This window comes from Tachypleus tridentatus, chromosome 1, assembly GCF_004210375.1.
Source record: "Tachypleus tridentatus isolate NWPU-2018 chromosome 1, ASM421037v1, whole genome shotgun sequence".
Lineage (NCBI taxonomy): Eukaryota > Metazoa > Arthropoda > Merostomata > Xiphosura > Limulidae > Tachypleus > Tachypleus tridentatus.
Genome location: NC_134825.1, coordinates 71,309,368 through 71,334,120, shown reverse-complemented (window position 1 = coordinate 71,334,120; position 24,753 = coordinate 71,309,368). Strand labels below are relative to the sequence as shown.

The 24,753-nt window shown below is 34.7% G+C and overlaps 1 protein-coding gene across 2 annotated transcripts in view; it reads right to left on the bottom strand.

Annotated features, from left to right (window-relative positions):
- Positions 1 to 24,753, bottom strand: part of LOC143251946 (A-type potassium channel modulatory protein KCNIP1-like) — a 142,504-nt gene that overhangs the window by 99,196 nt on the left and 18,555 nt on the right. The window contains exon 1 of one of the 2 annotated variants that reach the window (XM_076503324.1): positions 10,399 to 10,504. The exons of the other annotated variant lie outside the window; for it this stretch is intronic. The gene's annotated coding sequence lies outside the window, so the exon portion shown is untranslated. Of the gene's footprint in view, positions 1 to 10,398; positions 10,505 to 24,753 lie in introns of those variants that run through there. 2 annotated transcript variants of the gene reach the window in all.

The window sequence follows — 24,753 nt, the reverse complement described above, 5'->3', positions numbered from 1 at the left end:
CAACAACCATCAACTCTTGGACAACTCCTGTTTCATCTAATTGTGGATTTGAACACCAAACTTATAACTCAGTTACAGCCCCAAAATATGGAGCATGTTTGTTTGTTCTTTTTGGTGCGTAGTAATGTGAATCATGAATCGTCAGATTCACAGTCTGGACACGCTAACTAGTTGGCCACACCAGGCCCAAGAATAGGATACTTCTAGCACACTTTTAATTTAACCATTCGTGTTATTATTCTGGCTACAAGTTTCTTTTTATGAGACAATAACAAAAACGTTATAAAATCATTTTAAGGAATATGTTTTTAGTTTTAATAAATCAAATCCCATTTGCCAAAAGATTCGCAAAAATATATTACATATAACTACGTCAAATATTTCAGTATAAAAATCAATCTACGTTCATCTTACGCTGTCATACGGTATCACAGCTTATATTTTCTTTCTCATGTTTTCCGAACTTCATTAAGCTAATCAAAATTGACCATATATTTTTTTTATCAATAAAACCATATAGTCTAATTTATTTAAGGACGCCCTAACTTTCCAATGTATGAATGTATTGAAAGTTAAATGCAATCTTTTGAGTACATTTTAGTTTCTTTGTATATTATCGTCAAATATCTTGAAATACTTTCGAACTTTATTTTGGTTTGCCCTTAGTCATTGACTTAGCCTTATAATCAGACGGTTTACTGGACTAAGGTTTCATTCTTTGTGCAATTTTCAGTCTTTTCCAGAAATAATATTTTGGTTGTTGTTGTTTTTTTTTTAATTAAGCACAAAGCTATACAATGGGCTATCTGTGCTCTGCCCACTACGGGTATTGAAACCCAGTTTGTAACGTTGTAAGTCCGCAGACATACCGCTGAGCCACTGGAAGACTAATATTTTGAACACAATCGAATTGTAATGTTGGGACGATATGCAGATGCCTGCGTACTAGTTTATACATATTAATATCTTGATTACAAGACGTCGTTTTCACTGTAGTGCAGAGAAGGTGAGTAAAACTGTAAATATTATTGCTACACCGAATTCCATGAACTAATATGAAATGGTAATTTCTACTGGTCGATATTGCAGTTCTGTACGTGCTACGTCATCAGATAAGGGATTTCGAGCTGTGCCAATTATATGAATACCAACGAGAAACTAAACTGTTATTTTCACACTTTAACTAAACAGACTATATTTAATAATTTGAACTTGGATATTTTAATTTATTCCAGTTTTTATATTGCACTAAAAAAATCGCAATTAAAGATCTGTTTTATTAGATAGATGAGTGTTCGTGTGACTAGTTTAGAGCTACTTTAAGACACCAGACTGTAAATGATGGATAACCGCTTTCACATCCTTCCATACTTTGTTTTTTACAGCTGTTTTCAAATGTTATCCCATAAAGGTATCTACGGTGTCGTGTAAAAATGTCCATGATTGATTTGAATAAGTTTCAACATGGTGAACCTCTTTAAATTCCAAACAAAAATCGCTCCAAATACATCTACTTGAAAGCACATACATTTAGTTTGTTGTTGCTAAACCTTTAATATTTTTCTAATAAAATGTTTTAGCTTTCTTCAACTAATTTTATGACGTAGTAACTCACTTATGGCTTTTGTACTTTTCCTAAACTCTTCCAACTTGCTATAAGAACTTTACTCGTTAAAGGTTTGTTTGTTTTGAATTTCGCGCAAAGCTACACGAGGGCTATCTGCGGTTGCCGTCCCTAACTTTGCAATGTAAGACTAGAGGGAAGGCAGCTAGTCATCAACACCCACCGCCAACTCTTGGGCTACTTTTTACCAACGAATAGTGGGACTGACCGTCACTTATAACGACCCCATGACTGAAAGGGCGAGCATGTTTGGTGCGACGGGAATTCGAACCTACGACTCTCAGATTACAAGTCGAGTGCTTTAACCTCCTGGCCATGCGGGACTGAAAAGAAATGAAGACAATATCTGGTACTCAATACTCATCTTCCTTCATTAAATCGTTAATTTTTAGGAACATTACTTTATTAGATACTTTTATTTTTCTCTACAAAATACTTATAATACTTACTGAAAGCTTGCCAAATTGCGTGAAGATACATAAATTGTATCATATTGTTTTGGACGATGTATCGATAAAATCTTATAACGGTTTCACGATACGATACTATATTGCCACACCTTTATTATTTATATGACAGTATACATATATATATGTGTGTTATGTGTATTATTATTATTAATTGTGAAGATGTGTATTCATATTGTTATAGGCCTAATACTGGAGTTAAAAATTACCATAAGTGTAGCTGTTTTATTATTATTATTACACTATGTAACAAAATATTTACTTTTTCTTGTTACTGGGTAGGAAGTATTATTTCTCAATTGCTTATGCCTAAAGTAAATGGGAAAAAAAGACCTATTTTTCTCTTCAAACTTTGCTTTTGTGACCTGATTAATGAAAGTTTCAAATTTACCCATTTTCCAGAACATTCCGGGTAGATTCAGTGCTGTATAGCTTACAAGAATTTTCAAGAACTTTCTAGAATGTTGTTGAACTTAAAAGAATTTTATAGAATGCCGTAGAACTTACGAGAATTTCCAAGAACCTTTTTAGAATTTTCAAGCTAGAACTTTCCATTGTGATATACAGGGGCTTACCACTCCAGTTTAGTTCAAGCTGCTTAAGTGAACACATAGACATATCTGATTTTATCAGAGATGGCATCAAGAAGCTGCAAGCATTCTCCAGATGTATTCTTCTATCTACGTGGCCAACTTATCAAGACAAGAGCGAAAAAGTACTCTGTGACAGCATCTGCTAAAATGTGTAAAGCCTACAAGACATATTTCAACATGCCTGTCAGGGATCAAGACAAACCCTGGGCACCTCATGTTCCCTGCGAGCACTGCAAAAAAAAAAAAAAAACTCTAGAAGGTAAGACGGACAATTTTTGCTTGCTTGAATAGTAAGATTTTATATTATACACATTTTAGACCTTTCAAAATTTAAATATATATTTTTATAATTTCTAATAGTATAGAAAAAATATCACATAAAATATTTTTCATGAACCTCTTACACATTAAGTGTGGATGAAATAAATTTATTCTTCATAATAACAATTTTATTTTGCTTTATTGCAGGATGGTACAGATGGAAAAAGAGAGCCATGAAGTTCGCTATTTCAAGAATTTAACGTGAATCCAGTGTCCACTCAAGCAATTGCTACTTCTGCATGGTTCTAAACGTTGGGTTGGCAAGAATGCATCTGCTATCTTGTATCCAAACCTTCCATCATCACCTCCCCAGTGCCACACTGCCATGAGCTTCCTGTACCCACTCTGCCAGAAAGAAAGCAGCCATCCTCAAAAGAGAACAGCAAATCAGAAGAGGAGGTAGACGTTGAAGATCCAGCTTACAATTTCAGAGGTGCAGCTGCTGAGAGAAACCCATACTACCCCAATCAAAGAGATTTCAATGAATTGATGAGAGATCTTGGTCTAACAAAGTCGAATGTCGAGCTTTTGACATCCAGGCTCAAGAAGTGGAATTTCTTGGGCGAAAGATTCTGGAGTGCACAGAATTCCCCAAGAAGCTCAGTAGAAAGGGAAAAAAAAGCTTGGAGCAGCTTTGTCGCAGTGGTTCTGGGCTTCTTGGACAATCACAAGGCCGAAAATGATGTGGAAATTGTTGAGACTGTGGTGAAGAACTACGGTAAAATGGGCTACAGAATGTCCCTGAAAGTCTATATCCTTAACGCTCGTCTTGATAAATTCAAGAAAAGCATGGGAGCATACTCAGAGGAGCAACGCAAGCGCTTCCGCTAAGATATACTGGACTTTGAACGCCGCTATCAAGGAACGTATAACGAAAACATAACGGGAGGCTATATATAGGGGCTGATACGTGAAAGTGATTTACAGTCGCAAATCTCGAAAAACTACTCACTTCTAAACATTTTTGTTCATTTGTGTATGACTTTAGTATAAATAAATGTAAATCTTGATTCATATGTTGTTCTATTCAGACCTTATATAAATGAAAATGTGCAAATTTTGCCCGTTTTTTGACATAGAAAATAGGTTAATTTCTAAATTTCATTATCCAGGTAACAAAAGCAAAGTATAAAAGGAATAATGGACATTTTCTGTACTTTCACAACATGAGAAATTAAGAAATAACACATATTTTATCAGGAACAAAACTTGTGTTACATAGTGTTATTATTCACATTTCTCTTAGTTAATTTGTTCATTTCTGATTCAGCATTAAAAGTGGATTAAAATAGCATCTCAGATTTATCTTTTGTCTCTCACAAGTCACCCCCCCCAAGAAGTCATTTGTTAAATACCGAAACTCATCAGTTAGACTGTACAATGAGAAACAAACATATTTCTTCAGACTGTACAATGAGAAACAAACATATTTCTTCAGACTGTACAATGAGAAAGAAACATATTTCTGCAACGTTTTTTATATATATATGCAGTATATTATTTTAAAAATCACAGTTTGACACCGAAAGTAAGCAAAGCATTAGAAACTAATACGTTTAAAATTTGTGATAAAAATCACGTAAATATTTCTTTTTTATCATAATTTTCTTAATTTGTCAATTTCGAACTGAAAATAAGATATGTGAACAAAAATAGCACTTTATACCTATTGTATTGTCTCTAACTAGTCACTATCAGAAAGGTACTTACAAGATCTGCCATTAATTAGCAAATTCATATCTCATTCTATAAGTAAAGTAATAAGAATAAAATAACGTAAGTGTATCTAAAATGTACATCAAATGTAACTTAAAGCTATACAAATTCTATTGCTTGCCAAACTAGATCAAAGACCTTAAGACCTGATGTTATTGTAAACTGTAGTGTTCGGCTGGTCATGATATTTTTGTTGCCTAATGTGTGTTTGTGTGTTTCTCTCACCATTCACCTCACTGAGAGGTAAATACGCTCTGTCATTAAATGCCGCTGAAAATGATAGAACTATAAAAATCTGTGCAAATTCCAAAAGTGTACTGAGAAGAGACAGTATTTGAGCTATTATTCTAAGGTAAGGATGTGCAAAGGAAGTTTCTCTTCCTTTATATCTGAATATCTTCAGATATTAGTTACTTTTATACCGCTGGCCACTATCTTAAGGCCAAAGAACGTGAAGAAAAAATATGCATTTTGAGTTGTTAGATTCAACCACTTATTATTCAAAAGATAAAAATAAAAATAAAAACTTTTTAACATTTAATAGGGAAAATGTGAACACTATGATATAAGCCTAAATACTAGCTGATCAAAAGCCTAAGGTCATACCAAAAAGGAGTTCTAAACAGGGTAGGAAATGCCCAACAAAAGGTCTAAATAGTAAGTTGCACGGCCGTCATTGCGAATAACTTCAAACATTCACTTTGACATGGTCGATATAAGCGTTTTCAGAAGGCTGGCTAGGTTGTTATTCCAAGTGGTGAAGATGGCTTCACGAAGATCATGCACTGTTTGGAATTGACGTTTATTTCTATAGAGTTCCCTTGCCATCCACCCTCAAACATTTTCAATAGGGTTCAGTTCGAGCGAACACACTGGATGATCCAAAAGAATCACCTTATTTGCTAGGAAAAAGTCCTTTGTCCTGCGGGCATTGTAGATTACAGCGTTGTTCTGCTGAAAGATTCAATCATTTCCACATAAACAAGAGCCTTCAGTCAATAAGGATGCTCTCTCCAACATGCCAATGTAGCCAGCTGCTGTTTGACGCCCCTGTATAATCTGAAGCTCCATTGTTCCATGGAAGGAGAAAGCACCCCAGACCATGATGGAACCTCCTCCACTGTGTTGTTTAGAAAATGTCTCCGGTGGGATATCCTTATCGTGCCTGTAACGTTGGAAGTTATCTGGACCATCCAGGTTAAATTTTTTCTCATCAGAGAACAAAATCTTCGTCCACTTTTCTACGTCCCATGTTTAGTGCTTCTCAGCAAAGTTTAACCGAGCTGTTTCATGGTGTGGAAGGAGGCGTGACCTTTGAAGACGTTTACGGTTTTAAAAGCCTTTCTCTCGTGAATGCCGTCTTATTGTTTTTGAGCTGCATTATGCATCCGTAAGGGCCTTAATTTGACGATCGACTGGTGTCTTGCCGGACAATACGTCGAATCCTTCTGCTCAACGCCGGCAAAATTTGCTTGGGCCGACCACTTGAAATTCTCGTTTCGTATCCCTCAGGATCTTTTAAGAGTTTCTTAACAGCAGTTTTACTACGCCCTATCTCACCAGCGATGGCACGTTGAGAGAGACCTTGCTTTTGCAGCTCGACAATTCTGCCACGTTCAAAATGTAACACAGGAAATGTTGATAACGCTAATGCTTGAACACAAATTACTAAATTTCGTTACGTGTTTACCTGTTAATGCTTTGTTTCAGTATGGTCTTAAACTTTTGATCAGCTAGTATTTAGGTTAATTTCATAGTGTTCACATTTTCTTTATCAAATGCTAAAAAAGTTTTTTTTTATTTTCCCTTTTCTTATTTTCATCGTTCGAAGCTCTTTTCAAATAAGTGGTTGAGTCTAACAACGCAAAATGCATATTTTTTCTTTATGTTCGTTGGCCTTAAACTTTTGGCCAGCAGTGTATAAAGCTAAGAATAAAGATTGTGTTTAATGAGTCATCTTTTAAAGTAAATTGTAAACTTTTTTTAATCAACATAATATTAACTTACAGAGGTAACATACTTAGTTTTATTTTAAACATTACAATACTATTTCAAAGATACAAAGGTATACCTGATTGAACAAATACTGTGATTCATTGTTCTATTTAAAATAACCATTAAAAGAGCCAGTTTTGTCATAGATCCTGTTAGGTGTCTAATAAGATTATATATCAAAAATCCAACCAAACAAGATGCCCTCATCAAACAGGCACTTGTGTTCAACCAAGCGGTCAAATATTTCTTATCAGAAAAGCTACTAATAACGAGACTCGACTCCATAGAAGAAATTTACAAACTGGTCAACAGTTGACGGTGTATGTTTATAATGCTTTCCAGCGACATTAATACACAACTTTAAGTGATTTCCCCAGAATCTCGGCTAGCGAAAAAAATCATGCTAAATATTGTAGGAACCTTGTAAGAGATGATGAGTTGGGAAAATAAAAGAAAAATAGCTGATACATTCTTTAAAAGTGTGTATTTAAAGCATTTTGAACATTTATTAGCAGATCAGAATAAAGTGTGGTTATTAATGATAGCGGTCACTTCGGTAAAACAGCAATTTGTTTGAAAAGTATGATTAACATTTTTCAAAGTAATACATCAACAATGTGACGTTTTAAATGAATGTATTAGAGACAACTTTTAAAAATATATAATAATACACGACGTAAGGTTCCAAATTTATAAAAAATTAAAAATATTATTCTTAGACTAACTGATATTCCAATCGTAAGGTTATAACATATTTAAACTGTTAACTCACACGCAATGTGATACTTAAATATTATGACTAAAAGAAGGTTTAAAATATGAGCTCATGAGTAACGTATAATTTCAACAATATGTATTAAACACCTAACATTACAGTTATTTTCAAATACGCAGTATCTGTCTATTAACATTTTACGATGTTGCAATAAACGCAATAAAGATGGTTAACGCATTTTGCTTCTTTCAGTTCAGCATAAACCTAAGGACTTATGATTCTAAATGTTGGAGTTTTATCCCTTCGATAAGCACAGCAAAGATGACCTATTATATAGCTTTGTGTTTGAGACAAACAGAAGAGCAACACACTTGATTAAGGTTATTATATTAATTCCAGTATAATAACATTATATTACAGGTATTATATACTCTTATTATATTTTACTGGTACACAGTTTTGTGTTATTCTAAACTACGAATAGTCGTGAATAATGAAAGCACGCATGTCTTCACAGAAGAGTCTTGTGTTAATACAATTTATGTTCCCTATCTTCCGATTCAGCTCATCAAACAAAAGTTAAATTACTTCTAAAAGTTTAGTGGATGTGGGAACATCCTCTCATGCGTAACACTCTATTCCTCTACAAAGTTACTTTCTTAGTCATTAAGTTAGAAGTTATCAATAAGGTTCTTCAATCTGTCAGTTGCGTCAGACTTCGTATAAACATGTTATAAAAGTTTATATCCAGCTGGAATTATTCACACCGAACAACTTAGAAAATAACATTTTAACATAACAATATCTATACGTTTTTGTGCTGAATATCTTAAGTTATTTAAGCAATAATGATATGGATATAAAATCACATTTTAAAATTACGGTTGTTAGATATACAGCTCAAGATATACGATCACAAAATAAATTAGAAAGTTACGGAATAAAATTAAACTGAAGGGTTTACACTAAAAATATTATAAGAATTTCACGTCACACATTCTGGTAAAATATGTAGATTTTTATGGCTTAATGAAATACCACCAAAGAGATTTAAAACTGAGTCTGTTTGTTATTTATTTATTTTGTAGTTAGACACAAAGCTACGTAAAGGGCTATCTGTGCTCCGTCCATCATGGGTCTCGAAAACCGGTTTCTAACATTATAAGTCTGCATACATACTTCTTTGCCACTAGGTGGCACTAAATCTGCTATTTCTGAATTTTTTCAAGCTCTACACTCAATTATCTTAAATTACCTATCCGATTTTAAGAACTAGAACAGGTACACTAACACTAATGTATTGATATAGACTTTTTGTTATTCTTTGAAAACCAGCAGGAACTTGTTGCATACTAAATAACATATAAGTATGCTCTGCCCACCAAACGATGATTAAGGTAGTTTAGTCGAAACATTGTTCTCTTAACTTTTTTCCTTACAGCTTATTTATGATAATATCATAATGTATGTTTATTAATAAATAAATTTCACTTCGACCTAAGCCTATTTGAAGGCTTTGTGCAGTGGTTTACGAGACTTGTTACATCTAGTACTGCACGAGCTTTCTCTGACTCTGAATGATAGTGGCACACAAAATGTAAAGTCGTTACATTCTTCCTTCCTCTTTAACCATCTTTAAGCACGAATACTAAATGTATAAGGTTTTTCCAAGTTACGTTAATTAATTTCGTTCATTTTCTGTGCTCTGTGGTAAAAGCTCTTATTTCTCGCCTTCTTCTGATTACTTTTATTTTACGTGTTTTTTTGGGTTTTTTTTAAATCATACATATGTCTAGATGACCGACTTAAACCTCACAGTCTTACAAAAATAAACCAAAGACAAAAACATAATTGATCTTTATCATCGCAATGTTAAAATCAAATCCAAACGTGAAGCAATTCTCATTATTAACAATTAAACCAGATCCACAGTCACCTGTTTTTACTTCGCTTATTTATTTGTTCATTTAATGCGCTGTTTCGCAAATCAACATTAACCCATACTCCACCGAGCACAAGTTCTGTATACTTGAACGCTCTTTTTGCTAATTCTAATAAATCAAAATATATCTATCCTTTCTAATTAGTGTCTTGGCTTTGTAATTATAAAGACACGTCTTATTTGCTGCATTATTTAAAATCGTGCAATAGAACAGTTTCATCTATTTACACGGTGCTTCACGGAAACAAGGAAGTGCAAGTCTGGTCGTTATTAACTTGACTAAAAGCATTACTGTAGCCGAATATAGTGTTATTATGCATAGCTTGTTAGCATATTAAGGAATGTTTGTAGGTATTCGAAGATAGCGCAAAACAATATTAAATGAACCAAAAGGTGCTTAACTTGTCTTTGCATGGTACACATAACTGTAGTTGAGCTGTAATAATGCATTAAAGTTTTATAGGATATTCAAAGAATATATGTAACTAATGCAGGAAAGCATATCAAGAACCAATGGTATGAAGTCATCAACAAGACTGAAACAATGCAAAAAAAAAAAAGTTATCCCATGATATTATGTTTAAGATGTGCATGTGCCAAAATAGTACACAAAATATAAAAATAATAACTTACAGTAAAAATATGTTGATCAGGTATCAGTCATAGGAGTGGTTAAGAACCCATACAGCCACCGTATTTTAATGATTAATTGGTAACTTTTTTTTTATAATTAGACACTCATCACTAATTAGTTTAATCCTACGTTTTTCTGCCAATCTGCTGCCATCATCAGCAAAGTCCTTGGGAAGACTATTGCCGTGTTGGTAGTAGCCAACATTCGATCCTATTAGAACTTGAATCACCTGATTATTTGAACGTATTGAATAAAGGTATCCAGTTTTACTAAATCCTAAGTGTTAAACGCCCCAAAGAAAAAGGAAACAAAACCCAGTTAATGGCGTAATAGTTACAAAGACACTTAACTTATTTACCGCAACACTTTGCAGAAATCTTCAGTTACTTACTGGTAAATAACTGCACCATCAATCAAACCACCCCATCAGTTTAGGGAGAGGTGTCATAGACTGCATAGTATCCAGAACGAACACACCACTACAAAGGACTGAGTGTAATAACATTACATGATTTTGAACGTACAAATCGGCAAGTCACGTGTCAGCCACAACCAGTATATAGCCATAGTGGAACGACATTTACTAGAAGTGCATTATAACATCGTTTGGCGTTTTGTTGTTAGTGAGTTGCTACCAAAAATTGATCAATTTGGAAAGGGTATGCGACAGCCCTTTCCGAAAGAAAGTTTTTATTTATTCAGACCATATATATGTGTTAGTATTCAGTTATAACGTGAAAGATAGGCATATTCTTCATTTTTACTTCCCAACTGAGGATTAATAAGTCTACAAACTCGCAACACTAAAACTCAGGGTTTGATTCCTCCTGGTGGAAACAGTAAATGGTCCAATGTAGGTTTGTTCTAAAAAACAAACCTTTGTAGCTAATTGGATCAGGAAAATAAAGTGGATCAACTTACAGCTCCAGGATCATCCAGAAATCAACAGGAAGTCCGTCTGGAAAACTGACAAAAGTTATGATTATTCAATTTGTTTCCATTCAACTGCTACATACCTCAAGCTGCCTGGTATTCACGGTATTCCATACTAAAACAACTGCTCTTGTTATACATAGATTTATGTATAACTTTACTTCTAAAGCAACTCTGGTTAACCATCATCATCACACACTGCAACAATTATGGAAACCAAGCAGGGAGGTTTGTTTATTTGTTTGTTTTTAAATTTCGCGCAAAGCTACTCGAGGGCTATCTGCGCTAGCCGTCCCTAATTTAGCAGTGTAAGACTAGAGGGAAGGCAGCTAGTCTTCACCACCCACCGCCAACTCTTAGGCTTCTCTTTTACAAACAAATAGTAGGATTGACCGTCACATTATAACATTCCCACGACTGAAAAGGCGATCATGTTTAGTGCGATGGGGATGCAAACCCGCGACCCTCAGATTACAAGTCGCACAACGTAACCCACCTGGCCATGCCGGGCCCCGAGCAAGGAAGATTGGCGTGTTTTCTTAACACGACAGCTTTACGATGAATTTTTTTCCAATGGAAGATACTGCAAGGTTACTGTCACGATACACAGTCATCAAATATATGGACTGTAATGACGTAGTTAGACTCCAAAATTGTTTTAATAAAACGTATCTAACCGCTGGCATATGATGAGCTAATGAAGAGGGAGGACAGAGTAAAGTTAAGCTCTTAAAACTTCCTGAAAGTCATTTAATATATATATTATAATTTATAGTAATACACAATAAGTAAGTCATCAAAAATTAACTCAGAGTTCAGTGGTGTAAATTTTGCTATAACGTTGAAATAAGTTTAATACGAGTAACGGTACTTTAGGCTTATGTATATTTCAACTTATTGGTAAATCATAAAACAGTATAGATACATTGTATTATTAAATAAATACAATATCAAAAATAGCATACTGTCTCTTGGTGTTTTAAGACTTGTTACTTGAACTTAGATCTTTTAGTTTATATTCAGGTATATTATAAACCAGGCTAAATTTAATTACTAACGCAATGTATATTATTAATTATAATATATTATTAAGTTCTATTTCTAAGTTATATATTATTATGTATGAGCTTTATCACTTTAGTACAAAGAAAACGTAACGAGCAAAAACAATGTTATTGATTGTTAAACCTAAGAGTTAATAGTAACAGTGTGAAAAACATGCAACTGATGTTTCATATTAAGTATTTATTTTCAGACTGTAAGTGTAAATACAATGGTTAAAAGTGGTATAGGAGTCTCCCGTTATTGCAACGGAAAATCTATAGATTTGCAATGCTAAAATCAGAGATTCAATTCCCTTCGGTGGACTCAGCAGATAGCCTGATGTGACTTTGCTATAAGAAAACACACAAACACACTAGTGTATGAATTAATCGCTCACAGTTTGTTAGGTGTAATGAGTACAATAAGTGTGTTTTATTTGAGAACTCAGAACAGACATTCCCAGTATAAGGAAGCTTGTAAAGAAGATGTAGAGTTTGTAGATTGTTTTTTTTTTTTTTTTATTTCGCATAAAGCTACTCGAGGGCTGTCTGTGCTTGCCTAATTTAGCAGTTTAAGACTAGAAGGAAGGCAGCTAGTCATCACCACCCACTGCCGACTCTTGGGCTACTCTTTTACCAACGAATAGTGGGATTGACCGTCACATTATAACGCCCCCACGGCTGAAAGGGCGAGCATGTTTGGCGCGACGGGGATGCTAACCCGCGACCCTCAGATTACGAGTCGCACGCCTTAACACGCTTGACCATGCCGGGCCCTTGTAGCTTGGAGGCTATCATAACCAAATTAGAGGCAATACATAAAGAAAAGTGTAGACTATGGAAAATGGCAGCATGATTTCAGGAGGAGCTCAAGCTTTTACATGCAAGGAATATATCAGCTAACAATGACTTTCAGGAAATTAGAAAGAGAACCATCAGTGTAAAAAGTAGCGAATTTAGTTGTAATGATCCTATTCAGTTGATTTCGTCCATTGGCTTCTGCAAATGATGAACTATTGTAGAGAAGGAAAAAAGACTCAGAGAAGGATGTGGATAATAATTAGGTTATAGGTGATTCCTTGACAAGGCAAGTGGATAGAATTACTTGTAGGGTATATAGGGAGAAAATAATTAGATTATACTACGTGGGAGTACGGGTGGATGATACAACTGACAAAGCATGAGGTATAAAAAATGGAGTTGGCAGAGACAGAGTTGTGGCGGTGCATGTAGAGACTAATAATACAGAGAAAGGTAAGTCAGAGGAGCTAGTAACAAGTACAAATGGATGACAAATGATTTAAAGAAAAAGGACATAAATTACTTTTGTCAGGGATACTGTTCAGAATTAATTATGATGATAAAGTTATAAGTAGATCACTAGGGCTAACGGCCCGGCATACCGAGGCAGTTAGGGCGTTTGACTCGTAATCTGAGGGTTGCGGCTTCGAATTCCCGTCACACCAAATATGATCGTCCTTTCAGTATTGGAGGCATTATAATGTGACAGTCAATCTCACTATTTATTGGTAAAAGAGTAACCCAAGAGTTGGCAGTGGCTGGTGATAAGTGGCTATCTTCCTCTTGTCTTACACTGCTAGATTAGGGACGGCTATCGCAGCCTTGTGTAGCTTTTCGCGAAATCCATAACAAATAAACAAATACTTTAATTATAATTACTTCATGTAATGAACAACTGGGTAACAAGTAATATTATTTTATCTATCCGTTCTGTCTCGAAGTCATTATGAAATATAATGGCATCAGTGTCTCATCATACAACCATTATATGAGTTAATATACGTGTATCATTAGCGATATCTCAGCAGACATACAAAGCTAGTAACCGGGTTTCGATACCCGTGGTGTGAAGAACACAGAATGCCCATTGTGTAGGCTGGTGCTTAAGTAGAAATAAACAATTAAATATATAAATATTTCTGCAACCATTTCAGAAGTAATGAACACAGAGTATGTTCTCTGATTAAGATATAATTGTACGGAATATGTTCTCTGATTAAGATATAATTGTACGGAATATGTTCTCTGATTAAGATATAATTGTACGGAATATGTTCTCTAATTAAGATATAATTGTGCTTATGCTATTTTAGAATATATGATGTTGTGAGGATACAATATATTGCATATGTTTCTAAACACTTGTCAGAGTAGCATAGCCATAACACATAAAAGTTACATGGTGCTCTACAACAATATTTATATTTGTCACCTCTCATGTCTGTCAGGCTCGGCATAACCAGGTGGTCAAGGCACTCAACTCGTAATTCGCGGGTTCAAATATCCGCCACACCAGACATACTCGCCTTTTCAGCCTTATAATGTGACGATCAATCCCCTATTCGTTGGTAAAAGAGTAGCCCAAGAGGTGGCGGTAGGTGGTGATGACTAGCTGCCTTTCTTCTAGTCTTACACTGCTAATTTAAGGATGGCTAGTGCAGATAGCCCTCGTGTAGCTTTTCACAAAATTCAAACCAAACCAAACTCATGTCTCTCTCATGAGCCAATCACACTGCCTATATGCTTGATAGTCTCGTGCCTCATAAGTAATGATAATCTACGTGAATACTTGCTCAAATAAATCAAGTCAAAATGTTTGAAATATAAATCTTGGTGACGGATTGAATGGATAATGAGAGAAACCTTAATACAAGTAACAAATGTATAAGTTACGACAGGTATGTGACAATGACAAAAGCTTTTCATCATGTTGTACATTTGTTACTTGTAATAAAGTTTTTTTCACTAAACATTCATACCGCCTCCTTATCTTATTTCGTACGAGTGGGTTCCTCGTCATGGTCGCTTCTCGTAAAACGTATTCGATAGCATACGTAAATGAATGGAAGTCTTTATACGAGGGCATCTGTTGGCAACCGTACGATATTTAATATTTCTAACTATTTTGCACTTACGTAATTGGCTGGAACACTATGATTCATGAATTATAAAAAGTACCGATGATATGTTTAAAAAATGTAAGCTGAGTTAAATATGATGTTTATGCATCTACATATACACTGCATTCTTTAAAGATTGTTTACTTACATCTTACGTTATTATAAAAGGCTAATGTAGCTGATATTATACTATGTCTTAAGGTAGAACGTTGACTAATTTTACAATAATTTTATAAATATCTTTGGTATATATATGTAAAAGAATACGGATAAGAATTTGTTTTTTTAATCATAGAGATTAATAAAGAGTGTTGTACTAAGATTGCTTGTGGAATTTTGAAAAACATAAATTATCTTAAAGTTGAAATTTCACCGTAAATCACCATGCACCATGTTAACAAATATAACTAGCTCATTCAGCAGTTGATAATGTACTAAAATAAATAATTACTTCATTTTCTCTGTAGTATCAATAGCTTCTCACTAGAGCGTTTTGATAATAGTCTCTCTCCAAAATGTTACTCGTATCTTCATAATGTTCAATAAGTTGATCTAACGTAGCTATTATTATAATACCGTTTTGATTATAGTGACTCTCGAAAATGTTACTAGTATCTTGGTAACGTACAATTATAATCTATCGAACATTCCCAGAACTCATTGCTTATTGAAATCTGGCAGCATTCTCTCTAGGGTGGCTGTGTAATTTTTGTTGGAAGGCAGAATCTAGTTTATAAGATCATTTGTTTCTTCGGATCCCATTTGGTTTTGGTCTATTTTTCATGAACCTGATAAAGTTCTTGGATCATTCTTGGTTCCAACCTTTCTGCTCATCTTTTTACGACACATAGGTCAGCCTTCAATTCATTTCACCGCTTTGGCCTTTCAGTATATTAAAGGAAGATACTTTATTGGAGGTGATACCGAACTGAGATTGAAGTCGATAACTCCTGGCTACAATAGTGTTTCATTAGAATTAAAACCCAGCTAGTAGTGGTGCCAAAGCTAATGCTAAAGATCTAGCAATAATTCACTGCACATTTTACAGAATGTGGCAATATCTTGTGAGACACTGAGATCGCGTATTCCTCCTGAACATTTAAGAAACTATTATTACTTAGGCTTCTGAGTTTGAAGCGTCATCCTCTGACTGGGTACTTGACACAGTATCAAGGCTTCCTCATTTTGTGGGTTTCAAAACCAATGTTGGAGCGAGGGTGGCATGGGATGTTTGGTCTGGCTTGAATTAAGCTCTAGTTGGTTAGCATAGTCAATGATGAGTGGCTTAAGAATTTGATTCTGGGGTGATACCATAATTAGCTTTACCAAAAGTTCACCCCGAGAGCAGACCGCAAGATGCTAAAAGAGGTCTCCAAACACCCTAACATGTCATCACGGGACCTACAGCAGGCTCTGGCTACTGTTGATGTAAAAGTGCATGCCTCTACAATCATAAAGAGACTGCACAAGTTTAACTTGCATGGGAGGTGTGCAAGGAGGAAACCTTTGCTCTCTAAGAGAAACATCAAGGCCAGACTGAAGTTTGCCAGAGAGAATGTAGACAAAGACCAGAACTTCTGGAATAATGTTCTTTGGACAGATGAGTCCAAAATTGAATTATTTAGACACCAGAACAGAGGACATGTTTGTCGTAAACCAAATACAGCATTCCAGGAATAGAACCTCATACCAACTGTGAAGCATGGAGGTGGAAGTGTCATGGTTTGGGGCTGCCTTGCTGCAGCAGGACCTGGACAGCTCACAATCATAGAATCCACCATAAATTCTACTGTGTATCAGAGGGTGCTTGAGAATCATGGGAGACCATCTGTACGAAAATTAAAGCTGAAGCGGAACTGGACCCTGCAACACGACAATGACCCGAAACATACCAGTAAATTCACCAAGGACTGGCTGAAAACTAAGAAATGGAGAGTCTTAAAATGGCTGAGTCAAAGCCCAGATCCTAATCCCATTGAGATGTTGTGGGGTGACTTGAAACGGGCTGTACCTGCAAGAAACCCCTCAAACATCTCACAGCTGAAAGAATTCTGCATTGAGAAGTGGGGCAAACTTTCTTCAGACCGATCTCAGAGACTGGTAGATGGCTACAAGAAGCGTCTCAGTGCAGTTATTTCAGCCAAAGATGGGTAACACTAACTATTAGTGAATAGGGTGTCCTAACTTTTCCTCAGTTAGAATATGCATTTTTGTAGAATTACATTTACAGAAGATCTTGAAAAGTCTTTTCTTCAGTTTTAATTGTGTATTTATATTCCTATAATTTCTCAGTATTGTTGAAATTGGGATTAAATATCTATATATCCAAAAATGTTACAAAAATACACAGGCTTTCATAGGGTGTCCTAACTTTTTCACATGACTGTATACCGTTCTACATGGTCCTGTACATCACTGTATATAGGGAGCAGTATTTCACAGTAAACACGGTTCAAACCAATTCAGTTTTACTATTTTGTATGATATGTCACTCAGTTCAGCCAGCATCAGATTGTGTGTGATATGATGAAGTGTGCCACCCCACCTAACACCTTACACAAATTAGCAAAGAGATGACTGTTGAAATAAGCCCTTTTGTCTTTACAAAAATCTCTAATGTCTCCAAACTATACTATCCACAGTTCAACGAACACATTATTGATGGACTGTGCTAACGTATCAATCAGCTGTTAAATTTCAGTCCACTTGGGAAAGTAATAACTTAAAACTCATACTAACTGGGTTTTTCACTCTTCCATAAATTATTTTAGAGATGCATGCTACATTTAAGTGGTAAACTTTCTACTGTACTGATTGTGGCAGCAATAGTTTTCAAAAACATATATATATATATATATTTCTTTTTCATGCAGTAATCGCATTCAAGAACCATCGGTGTATGACTAACGTATATGATTACACGTTCTACTCTATCATGTACCTACAACAACACTTATCCAGTTACACTATTACAGTATTAGTATCCTGGTGACTAAACAGTTTTGTTTCAGAGAAACTAAAACTGGAACATCAGTTAAAGAACACTTCAATGACTGAATCCCTGGTCACACACTCCAATCTATATGACGTGCATTTTAGTTTTAGTCAATGCAGAGGAAAATGCATCCATATTTGAGAAGTTGGGTACGATATATCAATAATATGAGACAAATCCTAAGAAGCTTTAGATCTACATTTTCTTATGGGTTGAAAAAATCTTTCATCTCTGTGATTTTCACAAAATCTGTAGATACACTATATTAAATCACAATATAACTGAGGAATTCCATGCGCATCTAGTTACCCATAAAGGCATATGTTCGTAGCTTAACCTTCAAGTCTGCTTTTCTTATCTGTTGAAAAAATCTTTCTACATTCTCAACAGTAAAATAAGATTATGACTATATGCCAAAATGTTACCCATGTAGATACAAAATTACTTACATTGCAGTCTTTTTATTGTAACCCCATAAACTCAATAGCAGGAGGAAGTAACATGTGTATGTTGAATGGCATAGTATAAATTCCTACGAGCCAACTGAAGCACTTAAAGCCATCTTAGGTTGTTTCCTCATCTAACTCAATTTGCCAACATTTGGAAGTCATGCCTAACATATTGAGCCAATGGATATCTTCCAGTGCATCCTGTCTAGGGTATCAATAAAGTCTGGACACATGTCAATTTATTCACCTTGTTAAAGTACATATAGCACCTAGATATATCTTCGTTCTTTTAAACAATCACTAATGAGGATGACGAAGCACTCTCCAAAGGTCGTATTCCTCCATTTTGCAACATCTGAAAAATCTCTGCACTTGATATTTCACCAATGTTACAAAAAACATGTTAGTGACGTTTGGCTAATACAGAAACTGAGCTGGTGAACAAACACAGCTGGCAACTCACTGAGTTCCTCTCGTTGCACTGACTCAAAATTGTTTGCACAATCCTCATCTAGTAACCATACAGATTATATATGCCCATATCTTTGACTTTGGATGTAGTTCAACTGGAGTGACTATAGTTAAACAATTAGATCTAATCACTTCTACTTCATTCACTATGTCTCTGAACATTCCAATACGAAGATGAACAGCTAATTGTTACAGATCAGCACTCAAACAAATAGATGTACAAGCAAGTACAGACTGACTGACTTTTCAACAGAAAGACATCTTTTATAGATAGAATTTATCACCTTAGCAGACAATTCTAATTTACTAGACTGTAGCCACAACACACCACAGAACACCATTGATACATTAAAAAGGTATTCTGACTTCTCCTTTCGTATTTACTTGTGCAGTACAATGTTATAAAGCCCAATATGGTTTACAATGATCTTTTCTCCACAGAACTGTATATTAGATGTTTCACAAGCTTTATTTTGTTTCAAGATCTTCAGATTACAAGTAATTATAACAACCCTGAGTTGTTCATATTTCTTGTCTGTTGAAATTGTCACTTCTATTTTCCGTCTTCTGAATTTCGTGCTCAGGTTAGAGATCACTCAGCAGCCTAACAGGTCCCAGGTTGTGGTTCTCCTCTATGAACTTGTAAATAAAATTTAATATGCAGTTAAAGTAGTTGTTAAAACGTTACATTAAACTCTAAATAAACTTTGTGTAAATACTCATACACGCATCTTTCAACCTTTATCGGAGAATGTGCTAGTACGATCTAAGTATGGATGGAATGGAGGTCCGTATTAAAGGAATACAAAAGATATATGAATACTCTTCTCTACAGATAGTCAGAAACTATATATGAAGAGCTACCTAGCAGTTTAGCTGTATTTTCCGTGTATATGCCGCTTTTCAGCTATCAAGATCGTCCCAAAATCTAAAACTAAGAACAAACACCAAGATTTCTTATTTCGTTCATCATCATCTTTCTTTAACAGGCCTAGAGCCTCGCTAGTTCAAGCAGTAAATAAAATTTTATCATCATTTGATAGAGCAAAATGTCTTCAAAGTCTATGGGTACCTATTTTGTTACTATTTTATACAAAAGTTAAAAACAAAGAAAAAACATAATTCTCGTGTAAACGATGCTATTACCCCTTGAAGCTAGCTTTCTTACAGACATCTGGTGTTCTTTTAAAAAAAGCTTAAGTACATGATGAAAAAGGAACTATCAACTAATAACAGGTGAGCATTAGGCGACTGTAACATGTAAAATTCTCTGTTTTGTACACTGTATAGTCGGTGTCTTTAGGGAGTCAACCCCTATATTACGTACAAAGTGAAGGAGTAAAAAAAAATCAGTACACCTACAGGTTATCAGAAACTAGATATGAAGAGCTATCTGATACAGTTGCTGTATCTCACGTGTATATACCGCTTTTAAAATTTGAAAACATGCGAACAGCCAAAAACAATATTTCTTATTTTCTTTCATGATTATTTTTATTCAACAAACCTAGCACCTATCTAGTTCTAGGTGTAACTATAATTCTATCATTAGTTGATAGAGAAAAGGGACTTCACGATCTTTGGCTACCTATTTTATTGCTATATGCAAGATTTATAAAGCTTCAGAATAAACTCTATAAACTAGTAACTTACGTGCGTGATACTATAAAAAAAGAAACAAGTATTAGATAATACATTTATTGCTAAATAAAAAAAATTACGCAGAGCTGACTTCTGAACCTTTAAAACAAGATCAATCAAATTAGGGTTGAAACTCTGGTTATATCACTTGATCACTAAGTCGTCTTGGCTTTACATGGATAATAAAATCTCTACATTACGTACTTCCTCACTGGCAAAACAAATATAACCAGAATTTTTAACTGTAAAGTGTTACTCTATTTTAAAATAGTCGTAAGAGTAGTATTATAAAGTTACTAAATGAAAGATGTAATGATGAAACTGAAATTTTGTTCAAACATCAAGCTTTCGGTAAATAAATTGGGAAGTGTTACATTCCGATAAATTTATTCCTCGATCCTATAGCCCTCGGGATATAGCGGTATGTTTGCGGACTTCCAACGCTACGAGCAAGGGCTCGAAACAAAATCTGAGCAGAGCATAGAACCTTCATTGTTTTGTTTTGTGCTTAATTACCCATGAACCTAATGCCATCCATTGTAAGTTAACGTAGGTTTTTACCTTTCATGACTAGAAATAAAAGACTTGAGAAAACGAGCCATCTTTAAATTGATAGTCCTTTGCTAACAAAGTTCTGTTCCACACGTAGTTTTTGTATGAAATGACCCGTTGGTTGTACTGACGAAATAATGAAAACTTAGGAAGGATTTTAATTTGTCAAATACGTGACATTTCCTAGCTTTATTCATCTTGTAAATTTATTTTTCTACTGATAGTCGAAGTTATAAACAACAAAAACAAACATTCCTGTTTTAATGATAATCGATAACGAAGTCAAGTAGCATTACTATTTTACTGGTGATCAATGTTAGCATAAACAAATAATATTTATTTTATGCTGGTGACCACTATCATAACGTCGAAAACAACATTTATTTTAGTTTACGCGATATTAAAAAGTCAAGAAGTGGCCTCATTCTCTACTGGTTAGATGATTTTAATATATTATGAGCTAGCGTTAAATACACACTTTGTACACGGAAATAGCCATCCTCCTATATTGCTAGCTCATCGGTAAGAATGTGGGCGCATAACGCTAAAACTAAGGGTTGGATTCCTGCGGTTAGCACAAAACAGATATCTTAACAACAAACAAATGGAATCCACTGAAACAATAAAAGTCAAATCTACTATAATGGTAAATTATCTGCAAAAAATATATACATTCATACATTTATTTATTTATTTATTTATTTATTTATTTATTTATTTATTTATTTTAAGAGCTGGTTTGTTTGTTGTTAATACCAAATGCCCGGTATAGTCAAGTGGTTAAGGCACGCGACTTGTAATCCTAGGATCGCGGGTTCGATCAGCTGTGGAGGCGTCATAATGTGACAGTCAATCCCCTATTTATTGGTAAACGAGTAGCCCAAGGGTTGGCGATGAATGATGATGACTATCTGCCTTCCCGATAGTCTTACACTGCTGAATTAGGGATGGCTTTGCACAGATAGCTCTCGTGTAGCTTCGTGCGAAATTCAAAACAAACCAAAGCCACACAATGGGTTATCTTCCCTCTGCACAATAGAAGTATCGAAAAAAATAAATTTTTAGCATTGTAAACCTGCAGACTTAGCATAGAGCATTGACATGCTATTCATTTTGTGAGTTATTAATATACAGATAAATAGATTTCGCTTTCGTTTCAACGAAACTTTAAATTGGAAAAATGATATGGTGGTTAGGGCGCTCAACTCGCGATCATCCGATGGCGGATTAGAATCCTCTTCACTGAACATGCTCGCCCTTTAGACTGTGATGTCGTTATAATTTGACGTTATAAAGTCCCATGATTTTTAGGTAAAACAAGTAGTCCAAGAGCTGGCAGTGGGTGGTGTTAACTAGCTGCCTCCCTCTAGTGAGTCTAGTGTATCACTACTAAATTAGAGACGGCTAGCACAGAATGACTTCATGTAGTTTTGCGCGAAATTTAAAATAAACCCAACTGACACGTATGTGTTACGGATTCTTTCCAGTAACAAAATAACTGGAGATGTTTGTATCTGTAAAGAGAAAAGGCACTTTTTTGCTTTTTTTTCGAAACTATTAAATTCTAAAAAAGCACTTTGTTTAATTGGCAGGAAATATATTATAGCTATTTTCTGCTGTTTTTTTAAGTGTGTGTTGTTGTTTTTTTCATAGCTGTGCTGTGTTTCTTGCTGAAGTACCTTAAACAACCGAAACCGATGTTATCACATACATATTGTATGATCCTGCAATTAAAGTACAGTGTTTCTGCCTAGCAAATGATTGATCTAAATGTTATGTTAAATTCTGAATACTTCATCCGATATTTCAAGTTATGATAAACAGAACAAATAACGCAATTACATAAAGTATTATACATTGATTTTATTCAAAGACTTAATTACAAGACATGTTATTTTTAAGTTCAAATAGATCAGCTGCTATTATTATTAAGTTGAAGTAGATTAACTGCTGTTATCATTCTTTAGTCGAAAGAACATTAGTTTTGACTTGAAGTAACTTAGTTGATATTACACTTAACTTGAAGTAGTTTAATGATACTATTTTTAATATCGAAATAGTTTAGTTACCATTATATTGATTGAAGAGATTACTTGTAATGATTTATCCTACCTCACTCAGTGGTTAGGGTACCTGGTACCTACCTGTTCGTTAAATCTAAGATTACAGCTCTGTGGTATGTCGTTGATCACGCTCGCCACTACCACTTGTGGGTTCATTACAAAAGAGTAGACCCGGCTTGGTCAAGTGGTTAAGGCACTCGACTCGTAATCTGAGAGTCGCAGGTTCGAATCCCCGTCGCACTAAACTTGTTCGCCCTTTCAGCCGTGAGGGCGTCATAATGTTACGGTCAATCCCACTATTCGTTAGTGAAAGAGTAGCCAAAGATTTGGCGGTGGGTAATGTGATGATTAGCTGCCTTCCCTCTAGTCTTACACTGCTAAATTAGGGACGGCTAGCACAGATACCTCTCGAACAGTTTTGCCGAAATTTAAACACAAACAAACAAAAGGGGTAATCAATCCTGCTATTCAGTTAAAAGAATCCGTGTAGGGATGTAAGCTGATGACTGGTCACGAGCTATAAATTACAAACGGCTATAGATACTTAGACCATGTGTCAAATTAGGTGCCAATAAGGTTCAAAATATACGGAGTGTTGAAACGCGAATTACGAGCATCAGAAATGGCATTCCGGCATATACGTATTTTCATCGACAGCTGTGGACTCGAATCTCGTTAAATATTTTCAAAATCAGTTAACTTTACCATCGCTCATACTAGTAATATCTTGTAGGATAGTTTCATTTTGAGACGATTTGCTACACAAATCTCGGATCTATTTTCATAAGTAATAACTTCTTTCTTCAACAGAAATACTTTCGTCAATAAAAATACAAAGATCTAAAACTACAAGTGTTTATACGTTGCTCAGATTTATTGGACAAGAGTGAAAAAAGCTGGTTTATTTGTTGTCGTCTGACGATAAAACGAAAAAAGGAAAACTCTCAAGATATGTGCCTAAACTTATTAAACTTAGAACATTCGTATATATGGTAATGTTATATATATTTTCATAACACATTTTTTTCATTTATCATGATATCAACTCTGAATGTTTTTGTTGTATGAATGAATACCGATCTGTCAGACTTTTTGATTTATACCGCCATTCTTCGATAAGTATTATCCTAAATAAAGGACCATTGTAATTCCTTAAGTTACATATAAGATAAATAAGTATCATTCAAAATAAAACATCATTGTAATTCCTTAAGTTACACATGAGATACATAAGTATTATCCTAAATAAGGCATTATTGTAATTAATTGAGGTACACATAAAATATATCATTATTATCCTAAGTAAACCATCACTGTAATTCTTTAAGTTACACATAAAAATACATAATTATTATCCTAAATAAAGGACCATTGTAATTCCTTAAGTTATAAATAAAATGAATACATTTTAGTAGAAAGCAGCTTCAGCATCTTGCAACCGAAGAAAAGTAAAATATATACTATTTTATACAAAACTAGATTTCACAAAATACGTGAATGTCAGACGAACAAGACTTTTGAAGCATAACAGTATATCATTAAGAATAGAAGAAAGACAACACTAAAACCATCTGTAATCAATAACAAACTCGTTACTATGACAACGGACAGAAAGCAAGCATTCAAACACAGCCTTAAATCTGTCAGACAAACACATTTCTAGAATTAAATTGTTGTT